Here is a 26,240-nt window from a genome sequence, read left to right as displayed (position 1 = left end):
AAGCAGATCAATTATCTTGCTTCTGGCCCTGACTGTCAACTTGGAGTAAATACAGCCTCTTTCTGGAAATGTTTGATACCTTGCTTGGGGTGGTGGGGGGGGGAACAACCCACAAAAACCTGAACTAAATGTACCTTTTTAAAAAGCCTGTCAACACTTGCTTAGAAAATGCATGCTTTCTCAAGTACAATGGCTGTCTGTGTTTTTTAGGTTTCTCTATTCAAAAGCTTTTATGTGTCTGTTATTTATAGCCATTAGTTTGTGGTTTTAATAATGAAAGCTAATGGAAACCAGGGCATATGAGAAATTCACTTTTCCCACTAATTAAATATACTACTAAAAGAAGAACAATGCCACCATCACTATTAGAATGCAAAACATTTTGTTTAAAACACACACACGCGCACACACACACACACACACACACACACACACACGCACACAGAGAGAGAGAGAGAGAGAGAGATTATTTAAATGATGCCTGGGAGCAACTCGATGGAAGAAATACCTATAGGCTATTTAAATACCGATTTTCAATGAATTGCATCCGCAGAAGCTCTTCAGGACAGTGAATAAGGCTTGTGTTGGGCCAGGATTTGGGAAACTGGGGTTTTCTTTTCAAGATTTTATCTGTTTGGAAATGTACATACTAGCACAGTATAGATTCCTTTTCCCACTGAAAATGCCCCTTTGCGTCCTTGGCTGTTTAATTATGGAATGCACCGAAGATCCTCCAGTCTGCCAGCCATGATTGATAGGTTAGCCGTGCCCTCCAAACTACAAGCTGAGCCAGACAGGCTTATTTTTTTCCCCCTTCTTCTTATTTGCATCCCAGAAAGTACATTATCGCAACCCTAGCCTTGTCTCTACAGTGGGCGCAGCGGGTCGTCTTTGAACTCTGGAGAACAGAGGCTAGCAAAAGCAAGGGTTTCTTCAGGTGAATTTTATGGGCAAAACCTCTGCCCATAATGTTGATGTTAAGACTGGAATCTTAAATAGGATCTTAAATGTGTATCACTTAATTATGCATTCAGTCGGGAAGCTGGTATTGTGAAGACTTTTATCTTGTAGCTGAAAATGTGCAAGATGTTTGATTTGAAGAGAATGGAATGAAAGAAATTCACCCAATGCTTCCCTTGCTTAGACAAACCACTTGTTTCAGTGTGGCTTATAAGGGAGGATAATTGCTACATAGAGCTGAATATAAAAGTTTATGCTATACATTTATCACATTTGTAGCCCGCTTCCCTTCCTGCTACCAGGAGCTCAGGGCAATGTACATGGGTAATTCCATTTTATCCTTGCAATAGTGCAGTGAGGTCATAGATGATAAGAGAATGTGATGAGCCCACGCAGGGTCAGCCTGAGGTCTCCTGGCTCCTGAGGCAGCATGGGAAATTCTGCCCACCCTTACCTGGAGATGTGCCAGCCTTTGCTCCTCCCACTCCCTAGATTGCGAAAGGAAGAAGGGGGTGAAGTAGAGACGGGTTGTGCTGCACTAAATCATATGTCGCCCTGGAGCAAGGGTGCCCAAACCCCAGCCCTGGGGCCACTTGTGGCATCTCAATGCGGCCCTCAGGGAGCCCCCAGTGACCAATGAGCCTCTGGAGATTTGTTGGAGCCCGCACTGGCCCAATGCAACTGCTCTCAGCATGAGGGCAACTGTTTGACCTCTCATGTGAGCTGTGGGATGAGGGCTTCCTCCACTGCTTGCTGTTTCACGTCTATGATGCAGTAGCGGCAGCAAAGGAAAGGTCAGCCTTGCTTTGTGCAAGACCTTTTATAGGCCTTGAGCTATTGCAAGACCTTCATTCATTCATATAAGTTCATCTTTAATATATTCATTTATGTAAACTTACGTAAATTTATTCAAATTTGAAATGTAAATTAATTCTTTTTTCCCCCAGCCCCCGACACAGTGTCAGAGAGATGATGTGGCCCTCCTGCCAATAACTTTGGACACCCCTGCCCTGGAGGAAGAGACTTAGCTTGCAATCCTATATACACTCACTGCATACCGGGGGGGGGGGTTATGGGGCACATGTCTTAGGTTGCCTACCAGCAGGGGGCACCATCATGACCTCCTCCCCCCACCCCCTTTTTTTCTAGACAGGCTTGTTTAAAGGGTTTTAGAAGGCCTTCTGAGAGCTCCAGGAGATCCAAAAACGTCACTTCTAGTTTTCAGTGAAAACCAGAAATGTTTTTAAGGTCTCTGGATGCATTTAGGCCTGGGGGGCATTTTGCAGTTCAGGGCCTGGGTGGCACAGAGGGCAGGATCACAAACGTACACACAGCTGAGAGTAAGTTCCATTGAACTCAGTGGGAGTTACTTACGAATAGACATTGAATTAAACATGCATAGGCTTGTGCTGTGAAGTTGCTAATGTCCTTGTCCTCTGCACACCCTCACCAATAAATGTTACTAATGCCTCAATCCTAAAGGCACCTAGCACTGCCAGAAAGAGTGTTCTGGTGGTGCTCAGCGCCTTCCGGCTGTTGCAAAGGCAACAAGCGCAAACATGTAAGTGGCAAGCAGCCGATTCCACCCTCCAGTAGACTCTGGACACCCACTGGCCCTGTTAAGTACACAAGTGGGAGGGAGATGGGGCAGGAGGTGTGTAGAATGGGCAGACAATGAGGGTGAGAGGAGGGCAGATTGGGACAGAGAAGGGGGCTGTTTTGACAGCAGCAGAGCATGCCAAGACCTAACCTCAGATTTGATCTGCCTTCACAGGTCCACGCAGAGTTGCACCAGTAATATTGATTCGGGTCAGATTAGTTTGACCAGGCCAGCAGTGGCTTACTCCAGGGTATGAGAAGAAATCTCCCTTTGCACCAAGGAGGCCTCCAAAGACTGAATCTCCCCAACAGTGTAGCTATTGGTATAGTATGCACATAAAGAATACACTGGTCATTACATGGAAATTCCCACCATGTGTAAATCCAGGAGTCTCTTCAGAAACATCCACATCCACATGACCTTAGACAGTACCATAGTTACACCCTGACCTTTTTCCATGGAGCAGCTACATTTAATATATTACTGCCCTTTGTATCATATGTGTTAAGGCATTTACTTGAATGGTTTACACTCTTGCTCAGCTAGTCAACCCGGGCATGTTGTACAATCCACCAATCAACAGAAGTAAATACCGGTTAATTGTGCTACAGTAATCCTAACCAATATTCCGGTACTGACCTAGCCGCAATGCAGGCCCAAGGTAAGGTAACAAACCTGCCCTTACCTTGAGGAGGCCCCCTTGATTGCCTCCCACTGCAGGATGCAGTGCACGCTACATTGGCACAGCTATGTCTTGTGCATATTTTCCCCAGAAGGGACCACTGATCCCTTGGTCAGGGACAGATGCACATGTGGGATCTTTTCTCATTCTCATAGTTGTATGCCTTCTTCAGTGAGAGAACTGCAGTTTTTTTTTTTCCCCACAGACTTTAAGAAGGGGAAGGGATAAATCTGGTATCACAATGCCTTGCTCAACTAATCTTTCATCCAAGCACTTAAGACTAGCATCTGATTCAAGAATGATGCCATCAGCCTTCGATGTTGGCAGCAGATGGACTCACTGATCCATCTTGACCAGTGTGCTTATTTTTAGACTCTGACCCTACCGGGCAGGGATATATTATGTACAGCAATAACCACTCTCCAAGTAATACATAAATGTCATCTAATAATTATTTTGAGAGTGCTCTGTATTTGAATGTCACTTGGAAAGAGCACAGGTAAGTGCTTTTGCGTCTCTCAATTATTTCAGTGTGAGATATTTGAAGAAAAAAAAAGTTGAACAGAGATGGAAAGATCACTCTGGACAGAAGAGAAACTTCACAGTTTCCTTTGATTTCCATTCTAGTCTGTTCTGCTAAAACTCCACAGACTTTTTTTTTCCCCATTATAGAAAAATATATATATATATAATACTATGTACTTCTTATTCAAAGAGCTGGTGTGAAAATGTGTTGCAAAGTTCACCTTAAATAAATACATATTTGATCCAAAATGGAGCAGGAAAGGGCTATAACCACTCATTGTGTAGTGAATTTCAACAAAAAAGGAATTAGGTAACAGAAACATCTCTAAGCACTTGCTTAATACTCCACTAAACTCCACAGAACTGAATGAAACACTTATTGGATTGTATCCACGGTACAGGCACACTGGTCAATGAGAGACATTGGTCATGAGAGACATTGTGAGCGCAGTTGTAACATAGTGATGGGCTGGCACAGGCCAGGAATGTCACTAATGTGCCATAAAGCACATTTGTGCAACTCAAGAGCTGGCTAGTCCAGTGCATAGATGTGCATTGTCCTGCAGGTGCCAGATCCAGCGGCAGATGTAAGTTTGTGCCAGCCCAAGGCAGGCCAGTGCAAGAGGGGAAAAGGGTGGCAGGAGGGTGTAACAGGGGCAGGAAGGGGTGTTTTCAGGTGGGAGAGGTTTTGGTTGGGGGAGGACCATCCTGGAGGTGGATCAGGGCTCGGAAGGGGTGGGGTCAGTGCAGGCGAAATCCTAATCCCCCACCCCTGGCCCGATTGGCCTTATACTGGTTGCTCATATTTGTGCCAGCGATTTTGCTAGCACAAATCTGAGAAGCCCCATGGGGTAGCTGGGGCATTACTCAGGATGAGGATGAAAAATATCCCCTTACCCTGAGTTGCCTTCCAGCCACCTCCTAACCTGTGCTGGATACAGTATAGGTCACTCAGCCTGCCTGTTCCAGTGCAGGTAAGGATTGAACTGTTTCCTGTTGAAGGCAATAGAAAATCCATATTCATGCTGAGGAGACCTAAATGAAAGTCAGAGTTTGGAAGCTGAGGAAGGAATGTTAAGAGGAAGAGTCAGAGCTAAAGTTGTGGTTAGTGTAAAGGACTGGATGCTTACCTTTAACTATAGCTCTTCAAGTGGTCTCTGTGCTGCCACACACAATGGAGACCTTGGAAGCTCCCAGAACTTTGTTCTAACCCTTTGCTTGAGGGGGTAGACCCCATGTATCCTTGTGCGCCACAAATGTGAGGATCATCCAAGCCCCAGTTCCTTTGAGGACTGCCACGTGGTTCAAATTCTTTAAACAATTGAGAGCTCTGAACATTGGAGCCAGTACCAAGCCTTGGAGAAAAAGACCTACAGGAGGGACAATTGAGAGGGTGGTGTGTCTGCATAAAAGACCTATAGCTAAGAACGATAATTGCAGGTAAACAACCACCTATTCTCCTTCTTCATGGTCTCTGTGCAATCACAAATAGTGAGAGTAGCTACCTTTGATTCTTACCTTGGAGGCGAGTGTCAGTCAATTAGAAGATATTCTGCAGCACTTTTTGTCCAAATGAGAGGCACAGTGCCTGATGGAATTTGATGACATTGACCAAGTTTGCAGCTCTGCAATCCCTGGGAATGAAATACTGTCCCACTCAGATTTGCAGCAGATGCTAAGATTGCCTATGGTGGATTGCCTATGGTGGAGCCTTCTGGAGCCTTCTCCAGAAGGCTGAAGGCTTTTTCTTGGCCACCTGGCAAGTCAGGGAGATGGTACATTTATCCCTTTGTGGAGAGCTTGATAGCAGATGAAGACAGTTTTGTCTGCTTGAAATGATTTGGATCTACTAATGTAAGAAGGAAAGAGTTTGCTTGACCTCCAAATTAAGCAGCCCCCCTCCCTGCCTTCTTTGAAAAAAGACTGGCAGGGTCAAATCTTGTGTATATGGAATGCTGAGACCACCTTAGTCAGGAGGGCAATGTCTGGCCTCAGGACCATTCTATCATGATGAAATCTGGTAAACAAGGTCAAGTCACAGAGAGAAAAATTTGCTGGCTTTCCATGCTGACATAATGGCTACTATAAAGACAGACTAAAAAGTGAGCCATTGTAGATCCAGTATGGCAGGGGTGGCCAAACCTGCTTAACTCACAGCCCAATCCGATGCATGTTACTCAGAAGTAAGCCCCACTGAGTTCAATGAAGATTACTCCCAAGAAAGTGTGCATAGGATTGCAGCCTAAGAGCCACAAACAATAAACTTCAAATGTTTGAGAGCCGTAAGAGAGAGAGCTGCAGCCATGCTTAAGAAACATTTGAATTCTTAAATCTATTTATTCATCATGAACATTCAACTTACATTTTAGTCCAGTGGACTCTCAGTTTATACCAAGTAAATTGTTATAAAGCTTGACCATTTTTTAAATTTACTTATTATATTAATTGTGATGCAAAAAAGGAGCTCAGTCAACATGTTTCCGAGACCCGCACATTATATATAAAAGAGATGTGGCTCATGGATCATGATTTGGCCACCCCCATAATATGGCAATATGCTTTAAAGAGTTTATTCGTAACCTGTGTTGAGCTTGTTATGGTACTGGAGGTTTGGTCACAGGGTCTGTGTTGGAAAGCCTCTCAAAAATCTTGTTAGACTAGAGGGTGGGAGAAAACTGGTACACAATCCACTGCCAACTGAAAGGAAGAGACAGCTGCAAAATGAACCCTTAGGGAAGCTTTCGCCAGAGCCACTGATTACATTTTGATGCCATATTCTGAAATGGCCTGAATACTGGCCTTCCTTAGCTGCAAACCTTTAGATGTGGAGTAAATGTAAAAATGCTTCCATTTTGCTGACCACAGTCTGGCATGTTGATGGTTTCCTGGAGCGAGCTAAGATGCTCTTTAGCTCACTCTCAGTGCCGATGAAGATGGGCTTCTCCATGCCATCTGTTTCAGTGTCTTCTGGTGATGAAACGCTTGGCCTTGGTCCTAGAACAGGATGTTCAACCAGGACAGGAACGGACAGTTCTCATTCCCTACAATCCTGAGCAGGGGCACAAACCATATTTGCCCCTGTCCACCACAACAGTTGGTGTTGAACTTGCGTGTCCTGTTGATCACTTTGGCTGTGAGTGGAAAGGAGGAGAATGCATAGAATAAACTTCCCTTTTCTATTGCATCAGGAAATAATCCCCCATGGTAGGGGATTAAATTTGACTTGACTGAAGTTCTTGCACTTGGTATTGTGGCACAGAGATCCGCAAGAGGCCAACCCCATTTATGAACTATAGAGCAGAAATATTTGATGCTGAGGCTTCATTTGCGGGCAATGTTTACCACTCTGCTGAGGGTGTCTGCCAAATTATTGGATTCTCTGGCAAAGTGGACTGCCATCAAGATGATCTGATGTTATATGCATCCATCCCAAATTTCCTAAGCCAGGTTGCAGAAAGTCCTTGATGCCATGCCATTTGTTGAGGCAGTATAACATTATCATATTGTGTGTTTGAACTGTATTACCTAGTTCCTAAAGATATTAGGAAGGATTTGAAAGCTTTGAAAATCACCAGCAATTCTCTAGGTAGTTGATATTAACCTTGCTTTGTTGTATTGACCAAGCCCTGTTGGTTTGGGATCCCTAGGCCTGATCACCTTCCTCCCTGCCCCTGCCACCACTCTGTTCTGCCCACATCTCTCTGTGCTCCCCCACCCTCCCGCTTCCCCCATTCCACCCCCTGCGCAGCCTTACCTGCTCTGACAGGTCTTTAGGCTTCCACCAGTGCATGGGAGGCCACTCCCACATATAGCCTGGCAGTACACGCTGGTGGAGGCTGATTTGCGACTGTTGTAAAGCAGCCTCCACTGGTGCAACACACAGTAAACTGGCACCCAGCCAATATAAGATTGGGCTATCTGTGTAGCTAGAACTCCTAACTAATGTGATGCTATCCTTTGACAGCCAGTTTGCAAGCTGCCTAGTTCCCTGGTTGTCAAAGGCTTTACACTACCAAGTTTGCTCTTTGGTTCACAAAGCTTCTGACAGTCAGGGAAACAGGTAACTTAGAAGCCTAGCCAATCCATGGGTGAGGAGTAAGTGAGACAATTTTCTCCAACCCAATGCTTCATATTAGTCAGAAAAGAGTTTGAGGGCTTCTAATGCTTGCCTGTGCACCAAGGGTGTACTGGAATCGCAGAAGATATTGTGAGGAGATAGGATGTGGTGTCTGCAGTGGCCCTTTGCTCTGGCGAATCTGGGAGACACAGGGTTAAAGCCTGGGCTTTCAGCAGTGGGTGTGCTGTACAACTGCAACCACTAGGCAACCAGGTCTTCAGAGATATAAGCAGGCATCTGGAGCAGGGAGAGTTTGTGGGTTGTACATGGAGAGAGAGTGGAGGAGGGAGAGGAGACTTGCTAGCTTATTGGATTGACTTTCTCACTAGCTGATTGACTAACTGTTAAATGGACCTATGGATTGATTGACTGGCAGCCTGATCAATGAACTGGTGGACTGACTCATGGACTAGCTACTGACTACCTAATTGACTAATGAACTGACTGCCTAGCAACCTAGCTAAACATACTGCTGGGTGGTGGAGAGCTGAGGGGATTGCTGCTGCCTTAGGAAGTGGGAGGAGGCGGTAGTATAGCTAAGGGGGTGCAGGGGTTCACAGTTTCACGGGGGCAACAAGCAGAGCTTGATACTAGTGACCAAAATTGTGAAAATCTTTGTATGTATGAATAATATCACCATGTTATATATCACTGGAAAGGTAATTTAATGCAGAATGCAATGAAACCAACTGCATTGGAATATCTGTATTCTATCAAATGTTATGGCCAATTAACCAGAAAATGAAAACAAAACTGCCTTATGGAACAAAAAGTGAAATTTTCTTAACTCGAAACTGACCTATGAGATTGATTGTTCTGAGAGCCAATTACATGTCAGAATGTTATTGACATGCTGTAATGGCATGTTATCATGATACAGCATGAAACCAATAAGGTGTCAATATGAGTCAGCTCTCATTTCCATGTATCACAATATAGTTACCCCTGCTAACAGGGTAAAAAGGTACTGTTTCAAGTGGTGCCCCTCTTATATTTAGCAGGGGGAAAATAACCATCCCTCTTCATCCCAGCACAGTGTCTCAAACCAAACAGGGGCACTTGCTTTATTTATTTACTTAATTAAATTTGATTTTGTCTGAGGGGGGCTACAAATCTTTTTTGACCCCAGGTATCAGATAGATGCCTTAGCTATTCCACTGACTGGGGAGAGGCAAGAGAGCAAGTAGTTGAAGCTGTGGGGAGGAAGTGGATTCCTCCCAATTTTCACTTTTTAAAAAGCCCAGGCATATGTCACTTCTGTGGCAACATTTTGAGCTTGGCACCAGGCTACACGATCATTAGCTACGCCACTGGGAGGAGGGACCCTGCAGCCCCACAGGCAAGCTACCTTTTTTTACTGGTGCTGGGGTACAGTGGTAGTTTTTGCAGACTGCTGGAGCTAGCTGTGGTTAAGCTGGGGGAACTAATTAGCTTTAAAGCGGGCGTAAGTTCTGTAGGCCAAGTTAAGAACAGGAATGTGGCAAGACAAAGGGTTCATGAGTCTCTGAAGGTTTGGGAGTCTCTGAATTTGGGACCCAAGGCCAGTGAAATGCACTCACTCAGGAGGACATCCAAAACATTGTCCCATCCAGAAACAATAAACCACAACTTCCAACTTTGGCCATTGCGAACTAGTATGTTTGATGCTGTACCGCAGATGAGGAATGGGTTCAGCAATGCTGCCTCTGTTTTTGCTCAGCTGAATCCGAATACATTGAAAATAGGATGTGGAAAAACAACAACCTCCAACGAACCCTCACATACACCATTGTTATAATATGAATAACACAGCTGTAGCATGCCACATTCTAAATGAAATAAAACACACCAGATTAATGGTAGAAGCAAGTGCAAACAGTTTTGTCTAAAAGAAGTAAAAGCACATGCAAAAACTGACACTTTAAATTGTAATCTAACTGCAGTATGCTTATGTTCTTGGTATACTAACTCATTTTGCATTCAGAGGATTTCCTTAGTCTACTGAAACTTTTCTATTTTAATAATAACTGCTTCTCTTCCCCCCCCCCCCCCATCTTAGACTAGTCTCAGAAGAATTACAACTGCAGATTGGACCTCATTCTCATTTTATATTCATCCAAATGGGTTTTTTTCCCTCTGAAATCACCCATGCTGCATATTGATTTATACCCAAAACCTCAATAGAAATGTTCAGATCCTGCAGGAGCAAGACTGTTTCTATTTCTACTAGATTCATGCTAGTACTGATCCACAAATATTAGCTGTGTCTTTGTAAACCCTTTCTGCTGTTTTCATGGGCAGAAGTGATTTTCAATTCATGGCTATTCCCACTGGAGGTGGCCACTAATGGAGAATGAAAAACACAGAACTGGTAACACACGGCGACTCCATTTGCTCTGTTTCCTTCACGTGATGGGCTGGGTTGGTTGCTCTGCTTCATTTGGGGGGGGGGGGGCTAGGGGCACTATTTGCATAATAAAGCTGCACAGCAAGGATGGCGTAGTGCAGATGTTCCCAAACTCTCAGGGAGGGTTTGAGACCTGGCAGTTGTGGAGCTGGCCCAGATGCCGGCCAGGGGCACAGGACTGCAAAATGCCATACCCATGCCCATTTTAAGGCATTTAGAAGGCCTTAGAAGGCCTTCTGGGGGACAGAAGGCCACAGGAATTCTCCCTGGCCCCCAGAAATGCCAAAACATGACACTTCCAGTTTTCCTTGAAAACCAGAAGTGCCATTTTTTTGGTATTTTGAAGACCTCAAAAGAACTTCTAACATCCTGACAAAAGGTCCAAATTTGGAAAAAAAAAATGGCGGTGGGGGAAGGGTCGCGCCGCCCCACTGTGGGTTGCTGCCTGGGTCATTTGCCTTTCCCAACACCCCCTGTGGTATGCTAGTGAGACCTGGTAAGTATTTCTGGGGGAGAGAGGAGGTGACAATGCAATCACCACAATTGCACCACTGCTGGGGATGAATGCATCTGTTGTTTTTTAACTTACTTGTGGGTTGCTATGGCTCTCTGGAAGGTCCACAACACCTCTGAAGACCTCCCAACACCTCCAAACTGCTGTAAAAAGAAAAAAAAAAAGCCACTTCTGGTTTTGTGAGAAGTGCCTCTTTAGGGAGCAGTGACAAATGTACCCTGGCTGAGGCATCATGGCACCCCAATCTGAGAACCTCTGCTGCAGTGGTTGTGGTGCTGGACTTAGGTCTGGTGGGGCAGGAGGTCTGGTCTAGAGGGTAGAGCCTCCATTTGCCTGAAGATAACACCCGAAGGTCGCTAGTTCGAGGCCACCGGCACCGTGAACGGCGAGACCTTGAAGCAGCTGACAAGCCTAGCCAAGTTATGCCAAGTTATTCCACCTGCTCTTTGGCCACTGTCAGCCTGTGTGGGAGGAAAATGGAGGCCAGAATGTGGTACCAGATAATAAAAGATCCATCTGAAATGTTGTGCAGTTCTTGAAAGATAGAACCTTTCTTCAATTGTAAAAATCCCTATGGGGATTTAGAACAGCCTGCCTATGTAAACTGTCTTGAATTAAAGTCTGAGGAGAAATCTGACAACCAAGAAAGGCAGTATATAAATACCTGTATTATTATTATTATTATTATTATTATTATTATTATTATTATTATTAGGTTAAAATCTCTGCTCAGCTATCAAGTGCTGCAAACTTTGCATTGCTCTTTATTTTCAGTGTTAGTTATACATTTCTAAGAGCATCTCTTCTGAATCCTTGTCCTTGTCACATCTCAAGGATGCATTTGACTATTTTTACAGATTCTTCTGAGAGAAAGCAACATGGAGAGAGCTTAACTCCAAGAGTGTGTGTGTGTGGGGGGGGGGGGGAGCTGTTCTACAATATTTTGTTTTTATCATTCTTATTCATTGCAGTCTTGTTCATATTTTTGATTATCAGAAAGGAATTTTTCTTGTACACTTACTTTAGATAATTGGAAGACATTATTAGGCCACGCCTCGGCTATATTTTTTTCTTCATTTTTGTACTTATAAGTTTGTTTAGAGAAATTAAAAAAAGAAAATCAACACAGATGCAGGGATCTCCTGCTGCAGGTGTACTATAAAAAGCACAACAGGTTGAGGAATTAAAGGCCAAAGTTTTTTTGAACTGTCTAAATTGAGGAGCAAGTTGGAGGCCAAAGTCATAAGAAAAGAAGCAGAAACAGACAAAATGAAACTTCTTGTAGATTGTAGAAGAATGCAAACTGCAGTCGCAGGATAATCTAAAATCTCCAATTGACAAATTAGAAGTTCAGTACAAAAGACTGAGAAATGAACCATAGAATACAATTTAGTAATGAATGCTTGGTCCTGGAAAGATTCTGGGTGAGTCGATACCTTAAAGGTGAGCTGGCTTCCTGAACACAAAAGTGAACCACGGGTGTAGTCAAGCTGAATGGTTTACTTATTTTTTTCTCACCAGGAAAAGCTCAAGTTTGTGCAAACATAGGCGTTAACTCACTGTTCCAGTGCCCAGTGCATTGACATCATGTGACATCACTTTAATGCTCTGTTGCTTCTCCTTCTGTTGCTTCTCCTTCAGGGAAGGTGGGTAGGAAGCCACCAGCATCTCCATCTCCCATGAGAATCCAAAGTTGCTAGGCAACTGCAAAGCAGTCACTTCCAGGTTCTCCCTCAAGGGGGGGTGCCCCCCATCCCTTCTGCTGTGGAGGCTCTCCTTGAAGGGGAGAAAGAAAGGTTGCATGGCAATGACAGCACCTCCTCCATACCTAGGGCAGACCCTGAGGTGCAGTCATGCACCCTCTTGGCATAGCGCCCAGGGCAGATGCCCCTCAAACTCCACCCTAATTAAAGCACTAGGTGCAAATAAAGCTGTCTCAGTTGACTGTTGGGGGGACACACACAACTACCAATGATAATGTGCTAGGTGTTCCCCTGAAACAACAGGCCACTAAGAAAGTGGACTTCTGGTTGCTGGGACCAGGCAATGGAGAACTGAGTGCTCCAGCTTTTCAGATTAGGCATCCAAACTGAATGTAGCTGTTACTTCTAAAATGATATTGAAGAACAAAGAGGAACTTCACTGAATACAGGATATGTCCAGGGCATGCCATATGGTCTGATTAGTAAATACAAACATGCACAATATGGAATTTGTAAATTCTGAAAGTGAAGAAAAGGGATTCATTAAAATAAATAGTGCATGAAGTTTTAGCAGAGAGTATAACAACTATATACCTGTAGAAGGAAAGCTGGTTCCCCCCCCCCCCGTTCTGCTAAATTTAATTTTTTGTTTGTTTGTTTTCTACCTGGCACATCCTAGGTCTCTGATGCAAGGAAAACATGTCTGTTTTCCCTTTTAATAGATCCCTTAAGGATTTATTTTGTGTTTGATATTTTTGTTTTCCAGTTTGGTCTTAATTTATTTCCCTCTTTTTTTAAGAACTAGTTTTCCTATCATTCTGTGGACTGATTTTTCACCTTTAGGCTATTTTTGAGGATTAACTTTTTTATCATCAGGGAGATTGGTCTCCCTCTCCACCAATCATGCTTGAAAGGTTCAAGCAGGTCAGGTAGCTACAGATTTGATGGTTTTCTTTTAACTTAGTGGGGAAGTTTATTGGGTTAAACTAGAAAATGTATAGCACAGTCCCATCTATGGTTGCTTGGTGGATGATCACACTGTATTCAGTGAGATTTTTTTTTCCCTCCTGAGGGTTGTTTTTCAGATTACTGTACAGCCTAAAACTAACTTAGCAGGGACACAACTGTTCGCAAAGGGCAGTTATTTTTATAATTGTTGTAATAATAATATTTGTATACAACTTTTCAACAAAAAGTAGTTTACAAAGTGGTTAACAGAGAAAAGTAGTAAATGGTTCCCTGTCCCCAAAGGGTTAACAATCTGAAAAAACAGATGCAGAAGGGGCACCAGCAGCAGCCTCTGGAAAAGATGTCATGCTGGGGTAAAGGACAGACCTGCTAAGTATAAGAGGATACCACTTCAGGGGTTTGTTCCCCCCTCTAAATAGTTTTGTTTAATTCATGTTGTACTGTGTAGTGTTGCATTTGTTGCTCTGTTAATGATGCTTACTTGTTATCCACATTTACAGTCCAGTCCTGTCCTTTACCCAGCCATAGCTTACAATTGTGGTGATTGCATTGTCGCCTCCTCTTTCTCCCCAAATAACAGCCAGAGTTTGGTGAATATGTTGAGTCTAGAAGAGCAAAGAACATTAATGACAATTGGAAAACATTAGTGCATTCAGAATTAATTAGTAAGCATGAAGGGGATGCAAATGTGCTTAGAACTGAGTTCAGGAAAGTAAAAACTTTTGTCCAAAAGATCTTGAAGTAGAGGAAACTTCACCTGCTGTTAGATGGCTGACAGTTTGGGGCCCAATCCTAAAGAGTCCCAGTGCCAGCACTGGGTGCTGCTGTTGGCAACCTTCAGTCTCTGAAGACTATGGTATCGCGCTCTGAATGGTGGTTCTGGAACAGCATCTAGTCTGGCTGAAAAGGCCGATTCGGGAGTGAGAATCCCTTCCACACTGGGAGCAAGTGTAGTCTGTCCCTGGTCTGTCTCCCTGGCTATGGGCCTTCCTTCTTTGCCTCTTTGCCTCAGTCTGTTGGCAAAGTGTCTCTTCAAACTGGGAAAGGCCATGCTGCACAGCCTGCCTCCAAGCGGGACGCTCAGAGGCCAAGGTTTCCCATCTGTTGAGGTCCATTCCTAAGGCCTTCAGGTCCCTCTTGCAGATATCCTTGTATCACAGCTTTGGTCTACCTATAGGTCAGGGGTGCTCAAACTTTCAACTTTAGGAATCCTGGACCTTTAAAATTGTGTAGGAGAGATAATTTCAGCAGGTGCAACTTGCATCCCACAGATGACAAGCTGCACCTGCTGAAACTATCTCTCCTACACAATTTTAAAGGTCCAGGATCCCTAAAGTTGAAAGTTTGAGCACCCCTGACCTATAGGGTGCTTTCCTTGCACGAGTTCTCCATAGAGGAGATCTTTTGGGATCCGGCCATCATCCATTCTCACAACATGACCAAGCCAATGCAGGCATCTCTGTTTCAGCAGTGCATACATGCTAGGGATTCCAGCTCGTTCCAGGACTGTGTTGTTTGAAACTTTGTCTTGCCAGGTGATACCAAAGATGCGCCGGAGGCAGCGGATGTGGAAAGCGTTCAGCTTCCTCTGCTGTCACATGCGAAGAGTCCATGACTCACTGCAGTACAGAAGTGTACTCAAGATACAAGCTCTGTAGACCTGGATCTTGGTAAGTTCTCTCAGCTTCTTGTTGGACCAGACTCTCTTTGTGAGTATGGGTGCTGTAAACATGCCATAAACATGCCATAAGGAGTGCTGGTGCTGGGTCTGCGCCAGTGAGTGGCCAGGCCCAGTGCTGGCAGGAAAAGGACGCAGCATCATTGGGGGTAACTACAACTGCCGGACCGGGGTGTGGCCTCAGAGTGTGGGGGAGGGTGGGGGGAGAGCAGGGTGGGGGTATGAACTGGGGCAGCAGGGAGGATTGGAGGAGCTCTGCTCTACCACATTCTGAACTCCATGTCGGGCCTTCCTGCCCAACATGGATTCTCTCAAGTCTGGGCCAGCAAAATACTCAGTGTAGACTTGAGAAGCCTCATTGCAGGGCTAGTGGCTTTCCTTGGGGGAAGGGTATGAAAGTCTCCTTCCCCCAAGGAGAACTCTGGCAGCTTTGGCTGTGCCCACTGGAAACAGCAGTAGCTGCTTTGGCACCGCTGCTCCAGCAATTGGCAGGAAGTTCAGGATTTGGCTGTAGGTCAGGTGCTCTTTCCCTAGACCTCTAATGAATGGCCTAAAATCTGCAAAAAAAAAGGCCTGATAAATAAATGTGGGTTAAAATGACGGGGGTAAACAAAAAGGCTGCTCTACCCCAGCCAAGGATTGGAGAGATTTCCTTCCATGTCAGATGCGAGATCACTACCACACTTTGCAGCAACAAAATGGGATCTCCAAGAGCTAATGGATGTATATATCCACAATAGCCTGCCTTATGCATTAGAGCAGGGGTGCTCACACTTTTTTGGCTTGAGAGCTACTTTGAAACCCAGCAAGGCCCGGAGATCTACCAGGGGGGAAAGAAGCATCTGACAGACACCCCCTTTAATGTATGGAGCCCCTGCTAGAGTCTAGTCAGTTTCGTCAGTTTTGTTGCTGCATGCCTGAAGAGCAGCTAAAGTGTCAGTTTAGTGTCAGCTAAATATGTCAGTTTCGTCTAGTCACTAGACGAAACTGACATATTAACAGTTTGGAGAGACAGGGCTCCGCGATCTACTCATTTTGCCTCGCGATCTACCAGTAGATCGCGATCCACCTATTGAGCATCCCTGCATTAGAGGAACTCTTCAAATCACTGACTACCCAGTTTGCAGAGATAAACCACCTTGAAAGATAAAGTTGCACAAGAGAAGTGCAACAAGAAGACTTGTTCTGTGCAATGAACCACCATAGCATTGTGGTTCATTGCACAGAACAAGGCATGAGACCTACATGTATTTGAGGAAGAAATCAGGTTGAGCTTGGAGGACCTGAAGAATCATGACCAGCAGAATAATTTGCATTTCTGAGGGTTTAAGGAGGAGGACAGACTATGCAAACAATACTGAACTAGAGGAAACAATGAGCTCGTAGTTCATTGGGCAGCTTCCAATGCTTCTATCACCTTTGTACCCTTTTCCCCATTGGTGGAGAAAACTGTCACATTATAAAGTACGTTGATTCTGCTTTTTGAGAGGCTGGTATGCAGATAACTTGGGGAGATTAAGGGCCCAGTCCTCTCCAACTGTCCAGCGCTGATGCAACTGTGCCAACAGGACATGAGCTGCATCCTGTGGTTGTGAGGCAGCCAAGGAGACCTCCTCAAGATAAGGGAGCATTTGTTCCCTTACCTTGTGGCTGCATCAGTTCTAGAAAGTTGGATAGGATTGGGCCCTAAGATAAGTTCAAAATCTAACTATTTAGGGAAAGAAACTGTTCACACTGACTAATGGAATTTGAATAGTTCATATACTGTAAATTGGTTTTGTCTTAGTGAAACTGCATGTGTTGCTCAATATTCAATTTGGAACACAAGGTTTTAAGAACATGAGATCCTGCAAGTAAAAAAAGACTAGTGTGTAGTGTGTGACATGTTCTGATGCTGAAGACCAGGAGAAAAAGATGTAACAATATTCTAGCTATTCTTATATTTAGCTACTTATACCACAATCATATGTATCTGTGTGTTTGTGTGTGAGAGAGCGTTCTTGTTTACCCTACAGAGCCTAAAAGTTCTGTTATTTCTTAAATTGAAAACTTGCCAAAGCTGCATTCTAAAATAGGTTTTGAAACAGCTGCATGTAATTTGGATTCAAGACACTTGATTGCAAACTTTCTCAGTGTTTTATTCACTGTTTTTTGTTATATCTATTCCCTAACAGTGTTTTGATCTTCATTCCAGAGCCATTGGAGGAATGCAGTGAAATAATAGAGGTAATGTGGATTAGACTTTGTGCATGCACAAAGATTAGTGGGTTAGGTATTATACTTCATTATAAAATGATACTGTTGGAAGTTGTCATCCCCGCCCCCTGCAGAGTATTTGTGGGCCTTACTCCACCATAGATGGGCCTGCTCCTGACAGTTGCACTCTGGACTTCGGGCAAGTTCCTGTTTTAGCAGAGGCCTCAGAGTTTAGATGGGGACGGGGTTAGCAGTCTCCTGTATCCTCCTCCAACTCCAGCTGGGCATCTGCTTCCTTGGGTCAGCCTTCCCACTAAGGCAAAGCTATTGGGTTGGCTTTTGTCCTGAATACTCTGGAGCTCTTCAGGTCTTCGCAGTTCTGCCACTCATCATGGGACTGAGTACTTTTAAGCCCAAGCTCAGATCCATAAGCAGCTCCACACCCTTGCCTCCTGATAGTCTCCCTCCCAATCACTCCTTCTTCCATCTGAGCCTTTCTGAAGGGGGTGCCAGGTGGCCCAATCCAAGGAATGCCTAGGCCTCTCTCAAGTGCCCATTGAGCACACACTGTCCAGCACTGCATGGGCATCCAAAGTGCTTGGCCATTCTAAACCCTTTCGGCACTTCTGTCGCACTGTGAGGCCCAACTCAGCTGCTCCCAAAGATCTGGCCCCACAGTGTAATGTGCTTGGCATGATTCCAGAAGGTGACCTGGCTGACAATGGTGCTCCCCTCACTCTGGGAGCATCTTCGTGAGATCTCAGCTTGGCTCAAAACACTGAGGGCAGCCTATACCTCACTGAATGTGCCACCAGCTGCCATTCCTGCCAGGAAGGTGAGTCAGCACAAGTTCAGGACCATTGTACAAATCAATGGTAAAGCCACACCTGGAGTATTGTGTCCCGCTCTGGTCGACACATCTCAAAAAGGATATAGTGGAAATGGAAAAAGTGCAAAAGAGAGCGACTAAGATGATTACGGGGCTGGGGCACCTTCCTTATGAGGAAAGGCTACAGCGTTTGGGCCTCTTCAGCCTAGAAAAGAGACGCCTGAGGGGGGACATGATTGAGACATACAAAATTATGCACGGGAAGGATAAAGTGGATAGAGAGATGCTCTTTACACTCTCACCTAACACCAGAACCAGGGGACATCCACTAAAATTGAGTGTTGGGAGAGTTAGGACAGACAAAAGAAAATATTTCTTTACTCAGTGTGTGGTGGGTCTGTGGAACTCCTTGCCACAGGATATGGTGACGTTATCTGGCCTGGATGCCTTTAAAGGGGATTGGACAAGTTTCTGGAGGAAAAATTCATTACGGGTTACAAGCCATGATGTGTATGCGCAACCTCCTGATTTTAGAAATGGGCTATGTCAGATGCAAAGGAGGGCACCAGGATGCAGGTCTTTTGTTATCTAGTGTGCTCCCTGGGGCATTTGGTGGGCCGCTGTGGGATACAGGAAGCTGGACTAGATGGACCTATGGCCTGATCCAGTGGGGCTGTTTTTATGTTCTTATTTTCTTAGGACTGGACAGAAGGCTTGGAGTTATTTGATTTTATCAGAAAGATCACTGGAAACTATGAGAGCAGAAAAATGTTATTTTAAAAGCTATGCTTGAAAAAGGTAGATACTAAAAATCTGAAAAACGTACTTAGTTTTTCTAAACCTGTCCTTTTTATTAAAGAACTAATGTGGTTTTGTCCTTTATCTCATATGTTACAATAACTCAGTTGATACAATCCTTTGGATAAGTTCATGTACAGCTTCCTCCACTTGCATCTGGCTAAATGTGTCTTGTTGCATGTGGGACCCCCCCCCCCCTTAAAAAAAATATTCCGTCAATTGGAGGTTATATGGACAACAGAAAGATTTAGCTTTGCAGATGTGGTGGCTAGTAGGAAACCTGAAATAGGGCTTCAGTATTATAAAGCCACTAGCCAAATGCTAGTTTTGTCTCCTACAGCTTCTTGCAATTCTTTATCACTTGCCCTCATCCTCCTGAGCCCAGTGTGGTAAGCATCCGCATGAAGAAAAGGAGGAACCCAAACTTACCTCTACCTGTTCAGTATTTTTTTCCTCCAAGGAATATTGTCTTTTAAATCACAACCAAGACACAATGCCAAGAATGTGACAAGAGCTCATGGAGTGCGTGGACCTTCATTTGTAAAATGAATGAGTATAATACAGGAGTCTGTAGAAAGATTTCATTGTTTACGTGGTACATGAGCTAAGGTGGCCTCCTTAACTTCCAATTTCCATGCTTTTTGGAGCATGAGGGAAAATGGAAAGTGCCCTAACTTTCATCATAGCTCAAATGTGTGTTGATATTTGACTGTAATGTGTCCTGCTGAGCTGATATTTTGATTCTTTTGCTGACTATAGGCCCGATCCTATTGGGTTTTGGTGCTGGTCCTGCAGCTCAGCACCGGCACTGGCTGTTGCAAATGTGCCATGAGGCATGTTTGAGCCACCCTCCCAGTAAACAGCAATGGCAGGGAGGCCTGCGCTGCCCTGTCGGTGCTGAAGAAGAAGTCTCAGCCGCTAGTGGAGTAAAGGTAAACCTCAGGTGGTGTGGGGAGGGTGGCAGGAGGGCGGGGGGAAGCATTCTTGGGTGGGGGAGTGGAGGAGGGTGTAACAGGGGTGGGACTGGCCTGGGAGGGCATGAGATTGGCAGGGGCCTCCTCTGCCAGATTGTATCCTCCATGTTGGGCTCAGAAGCCCCATGTGGGGCTTCTCAAGTCTGCGCCAGCGATTGGCATAGACTTAAGAAGCTCCATTGCAAGGGCTGGGGCTCTACTTGGGGCAAGGGGACAATTGTTCCTTTCCCCTGAGGAGACCTCCAGTGGCTTCCCTGGCCCTGTAGGATACAGCGGTAGCCACTGCAGTGCCACTATACCATGCAGCACTGAGAAGCTTATGGGCTGCCTATTTATAGAATAGGAGTGGGCTACCTATTTTTGTTGTAAAGTTACTACTCCTTTTAATTATTTTTTTAAATAATAATATGTGCCCCTATATGTGCCACAAATAATAATACTGTGTACAACTTTGTGGAGCTTTGAAAACCAGCAAGGATGTACTCCCCCATCACAGATATTATACCAGACCATCTAAAGCTGATTGCGTCCCCAGCACTGACCCAAACCCATACTGAAAAGGATTACGATAGACAAGGAACTTTGTAATTGGGATGACACTACCTGTTCAGCCACCTTGCTCAAAAATAACAAATTAGAGATTTGCTGATACTTGTTATAAATGGCAGGGTCTACAGAGGGCTGCCGTAAATGTGAGCCATGCCTAGGAACAATGGTAAGAATACCTTTACATAATAAATGTCATCAATTGTGCTATCTAGGATGCATGATTTGCTGTAACTATAGTGACAACCATTTATCCATTGTGAAACAATTGGATACATAAAAGAATAAATGCCATGATTCACTGATGTCTTATATAGATGCTTAAAATCTATCTGTACCGTGATACAAGGTTAACTAACAGCAGGAGAATGTATTGAAGCAAAGGGGGGGGGGATTTGATACCACATATTGGACTTCATCCAATTCAAACACAAATTAGCATTTCTTAAAGACTACAGCACTGTACAGTGTCAGAATAATAATGATGCCATTTGAAATTGTAAAGGGATGAAACGTGGGGAGGGGGTGAGGCGCAGAGCAAGGCTTGATGTTGTAGATAATTACCTGATTGTCTTGCTTCCAAGAATCAGATATATTCCCAGGAGTGACATGTTAATTAAAATACAGTGCTAGAATTTTCAACTGTTCATTAGGTCTTTGAATTTAGTATACGTTGTACTTATGCAATATGAATTAGGAACAGCTGAACTGATATTAAACTTTACCTTTTTTAAAAAAAAAAAATACATGAATAGAATGTGAGACAATCTTTCATCTTTGGTCTGTAAAATCTTTCTCATTGCCACAGTTGTATGAAGTCATTTGGGCTTTGAAGCCTGCAAATTGGCAAATACACAGAAGTTTGTCCAGGGACCCCCCTCCCTTCCTCTACAAAAGACATGAGCCATGCGATTTATAGCACAGCAGGCCACATTTATTGGTTTATAACAATTTATCAGTGTAAAACTGCACATCCTATCTATACAAATTCCTCCAACCCTTAAGTGCAGGTAGCTATCCCAGAGGAGATAGCTAACTTGCCTAGACCCATTTGGGCAACACTGGCTCTAGTGTGAGATCGCCTCTGACCTCTCCGGAAAGGGGGTCAAGGAAGCTGAATTGCTCAGTCCATTCCAACCCTGATAGCTAGAGGTGTTTGAAAATGGTGTTATTTTATTCAGAAGGAAGCCCATTATGTTCAATTAGAGAGCCCAATCCTATGCCTGTCTACACAGAAGTAAATCCCATTATAGTCAAGGGAGCTTACACCCAGAAAAGTATGGATAGGACTGTAGCCTCAGGCTGTAAACCTATTTTACTCACTGGAAACACTTCTACTGATAACCTTTGGAATGGATTTTGCAGTTCAAGCCCAGCCTGCATCCTTGAGTCAAACAGACTCATGAGATTGGTTCTGGTTCTTCCTCTGCCTCTCACTAAGTGTAGACACCAAATCCTTTCTCCTACTACCTGTCACACACTATTACTGACAGTTGAGGCCACCTTAGCTAAACACTACATCTAGGACAAACTGGGGTAGGTGAAAAAACTCAACCCCAGCAGCCAATCAAAAGTAAAGAAAAAAAATTTCAACTTGGCCCCAATGAAGACCAGTGGCAGACTGTGTATGAATTCTACAGGTATGAATGAAAGCTAGAGGATGGATCCATAACCTCTTGGACACTTCCATGGCCAGAAGAGCAAGTGACACCAGTTTCCCACTGAATATGCTGTTCAGCTGCTTGCTGAGACCTCATTATTTTCCCAAGTATGTATTTTCTGTATAAATTGTGTAGGCAAAGAAAATCAAATTAGCTGTAGTCTTATTGTCCCCTTGAGATACTTAGCAAAGCTGCTTTTGTTGTTGCTGATCTAACAATTGATATCACCTTCAACTCTCAGCTTATTTTTCATATCTTCCCCCCCCCCCCCCACTGGAACTGCATTATTTAAAAAAAATCACTAAAGTCATGATCAAAAATCTTTCAACAAGCCTCAGCTGATGGATAATGCTCTATAATGTTCCACTTCATCTGGAGATATCTTCTTGGTTCCACTTTAGTAACAGATGTCACAGAAGCTCACCAACGTTAAATGTAATTGAAAATATGTGATTCAAAAAGTTGCACATGAAACACCATCCCATGTACAATTTTGTTTCGAGGTCACATTTAGAAAAACTGGCTCAACGTTTGTGGTATGCCTTGGGGAAAAAAATGAAGACCCTTTCTGAGGTTTCTGAAAGCATTTGCAACAAATGTTTGGGTTACAGGTCAAGGATTTGTAATAGCTTTTTCTCTCAGCAGCTGCAGATTACTAATTTTCACTCTTTGTCTCAGATCTAGATGCTAAATATTTGTCAGTTGCCCAGTTTGTTCTGCAAATGTGAGCTCCTGAGATGCCTTTCACATTGTGTTTGAAATGCACAGATGCAAGGGAGGGCACCAAGATGTAGGTGTCTTCTTCTCTTGTGTGCTCCCTGAGGCATCTGGTGGGCTACTGTGAGATACAAGAAGTTGGACTAGAAGGACTTTTGGCCTGATCCAGACAGTGGCAGTTCTCCCCAGCCCCACGCCCCTGGGCAGGGGTGCCCAAAACTCAGCCCTGGGGCCACTTGTAGCCCTAGAGGACTCCCAATTTAGCCCATGGGGAACCCCCAGTCTCCAATGAGCCTCTGGTCCTCGGGAGACTTGCTGGAGCCCATGCTAGCCTGATGCAACTGCTCTCAGCATGAGGGCTGACTGTTCAACCTCTCACGCAAGCTGTGGAACGAGGGCTTCCTCCTCTGCTTGCTGTTTCATGTCTGTGATGCAGCAACTGCAGTGAAGGAAAGGCTGGCCTTGCTTTGTGCAAGGCCTTTTATAGACCTTGAGCTATTGCAAGACCTTCATTCATTCATATAAGTTCCATCACTAATATATTCATTTATGTAAATTTATTCAAATTTGAAATGTAAATTAATTCTTTTTTTCCCTGGCCCCCAACACAGTGTCAGAGAGATGATGTGGCCCACCTGCCAAAAAGTTTGGACACCCCTGCCCCAGGGCAAAGGTTTGCAATGGTGCCCCCTGCAGGCTGTCGCCACCCCCCAGGTGGAAATCCACTCCTCCCCCCTCACCTGAGGCTCACAGAGCCTCACACGACCCCAGGCTTTGTCGGGAAAACTTCCTGAGGCTTCCCCATTGCTATAAATTGTGCTTCTGGGAAACCAAAAGCACAGTTTCTGACCCCATCGGGAGCCTCAGAGAGGCTTCTGCAGGGTCCTAGAGGCTTGCAACTGGGGCATTTGCCACATCAAACCTAAAGGGAGGTCCACCACTGGATCCAGAAGGGCTCTTTTTATGTTCTTATACCACTGCTGCCCAGCATATGTACAATGATCCCATTGTTTTGGCCCATGATATTTTTAATGGGGAGACAGAAAAACACACACACCACCAATCCAGAGTGTTCTCTACCAGCTATTTTCAACCACGGTGCTGCATCACATCGATGTGCAGCAGATGGCCCGCGGTTGTGCTGTGGTTGTTTGGGGAGGGTCATTTATTAGTGGGGTCATTGAGGAATGTGAGCCCCTCCTGCCAGCAGCACAGTGTGCCTTGTCAAGTGTAAAAAAAAACTGATGGTGCTCCTTTACTGTTTTAGTGACTTGTCAGTGCGTTGTGAGATGAAAAAAGATTTAAAAAAATCCCTGGCCTACACATTGCTTCTTGCTTGTTCTCCTGTCCTGCAGTTCCTACATTTTTTTTAATCTAAAAAATCAACTTTGGCCACAATCCTCACCAATTTTCCAGCACTGACATAAGGGCAATGAAACTCTGAGATAAGGGAATAAACATTGCCCTACATTGAGGAGGCCTCTGTGACTGCCCCCCAACTGCATGATGCAGCACATGCCCCACTGGCACAGCTATGCCAGTGCCAGAAAGTTGGTTAGGATTGCGCCCTTTGTTAGTTAATTGATTGGAAGCATTTACAATAGTTTCCTTCTGAATAGAAATAGGAATGACTAATCTCAATTCTTGTAGATCCTGATTTGTATCCAAGTCAACAGATGGAAATATCCCTGCTATAGCCCAGTAAGTATCTTTCTTCGATGCTCAAAATATACAACAGCGAGAGATAAATTTGTAAAGAAATGGATGCATAAATATTCAACGTTTTCTGATTCTTTAAGATTGAAACTGTTAGTAGTCTCTGTAAAGAGTGTGTTGTGGATGTAGCTACATATTGTCTTAATGTAGTTTTGAGTTCAGGTTTAAGATTTTAGATGAACAGGTGAATGGCTTATATGCTGATCAACCTAAAAAGCTTTGCTTGTTTTCCTGTCAGAAATCTGTTTAGGGGCAACTCTGAGAGACAGGGTGATCCCATGCTCACAAGTGCTTATTTATTATACTTGGATGCAACTCTTTCATTGAGGAACTCAGAGCACTGTGTTAGCTTTCCAACAATCCTGGGTAATCTGTGACCAACCTGGTTGGATGCCACCCACCTACTATGTATGGTAGCTTAATGACAGCCTGCCGAATTTTTCTGGTTTAGCTACTTGCCTGGGGACATCAATAAGCAGGTTATTCAGCACCTGGCAGGCCTCCATATATAGCTGGAGATGTACAAGTCTCCATTTATAAGCCATTTATCTCCATAATCTCCATTTATAAGGTAGATTAGATTGAAAGTGGCTTTGAATAGATCAAGTCCTAAAACACATAGCCTTTGGTCATATCAGATTTGTCAGCCATTTTATCTTCACTTCCTTGCTTGTCTTAAGGGCTGTTTTAAGGTCACAAGTAGGGCAGCTCCCATTTGAGACAGCCCTATGTCTTTCAGGGTTTCATGTTTATGAAAGTTCTTGCATGCCTGATGAAAAACCAGGTCTTAAACCAGTGTTTCCCAAACATTTTTGACTGTGATACTAAGTACTGTTTTTCTCTCAGTATGGTGACCCATGGAGTTAGAGTGTTACATAATAATAATAATAACAGTAATATAGTTGGGCCCCACATTATTTGTGGATTTGGTATCCATGGATTTAATCATTCTGAACCCACAGGAGGAGTAAGAACATAAGAACATAAGAACAGCCCCACTGGATCAGGCCATAGGCCCATCTTGTCCAGCTTCCTGTATCTCACAGCGGCCCACCAAATGCCCCAGGGAGTACACCAGATAACAAGAGACCTCATCCTGGTGCCCTCCCTTGCATCTGGCATTCTGACATAACCCATTTCTAAAATCAGGAGGTTGCGCATACGCATCATGGCTTGTACCCCATAATGGATTTTTCCTCCAGAAACTTGTCCAATCCCCTTTTAAAGGCATCTAGGCCAGACGCCAGCACCACATCCTGTGGCAAGGAGTTCCACAGACCGACCACACGCTGAGTAAAGAAGTATTTCCTTTTGTCTGTCCTAACCCGCCCAACACTCAACTTTAGTGGATGTCTCCTGGTTCTGGTATTATGTGAGAGTGTAAAGAGTATTTCCCTATCCACTCTGTCCATCCCCTGCATAATTTTGTATGTCTCAATCATGTCCCCCCTCAGGTGTCTCTTTTCTAGGCTGAAGAGGCCCAAACGCCATAGCCTTTCCTCATAAGGAAGGTGCCCCAGCCCCGTAATCATCTTAGTCGCTCTCTTTTGCACCTTTTCCATTTCCACTATGTCTTTTTTGAGATGCGGCGACCAGAACTGGACACAATACTCCAGGTGTGGCCTTACCATAGATTTATACAACGGCATTATAATACTAGCCGTTTTGT

Source organism: Tiliqua scincoides, chromosome 4 (genome assembly GCF_035046505.1).
Source record: "Tiliqua scincoides isolate rTilSci1 chromosome 4, rTilSci1.hap2, whole genome shotgun sequence".
NCBI lineage: Eukaryota > Metazoa > Chordata > Lepidosauria > Squamata > Scincidae > Tiliqua > Tiliqua scincoides.
Note: the sequence above shows the minus strand (reverse complement) of the source record.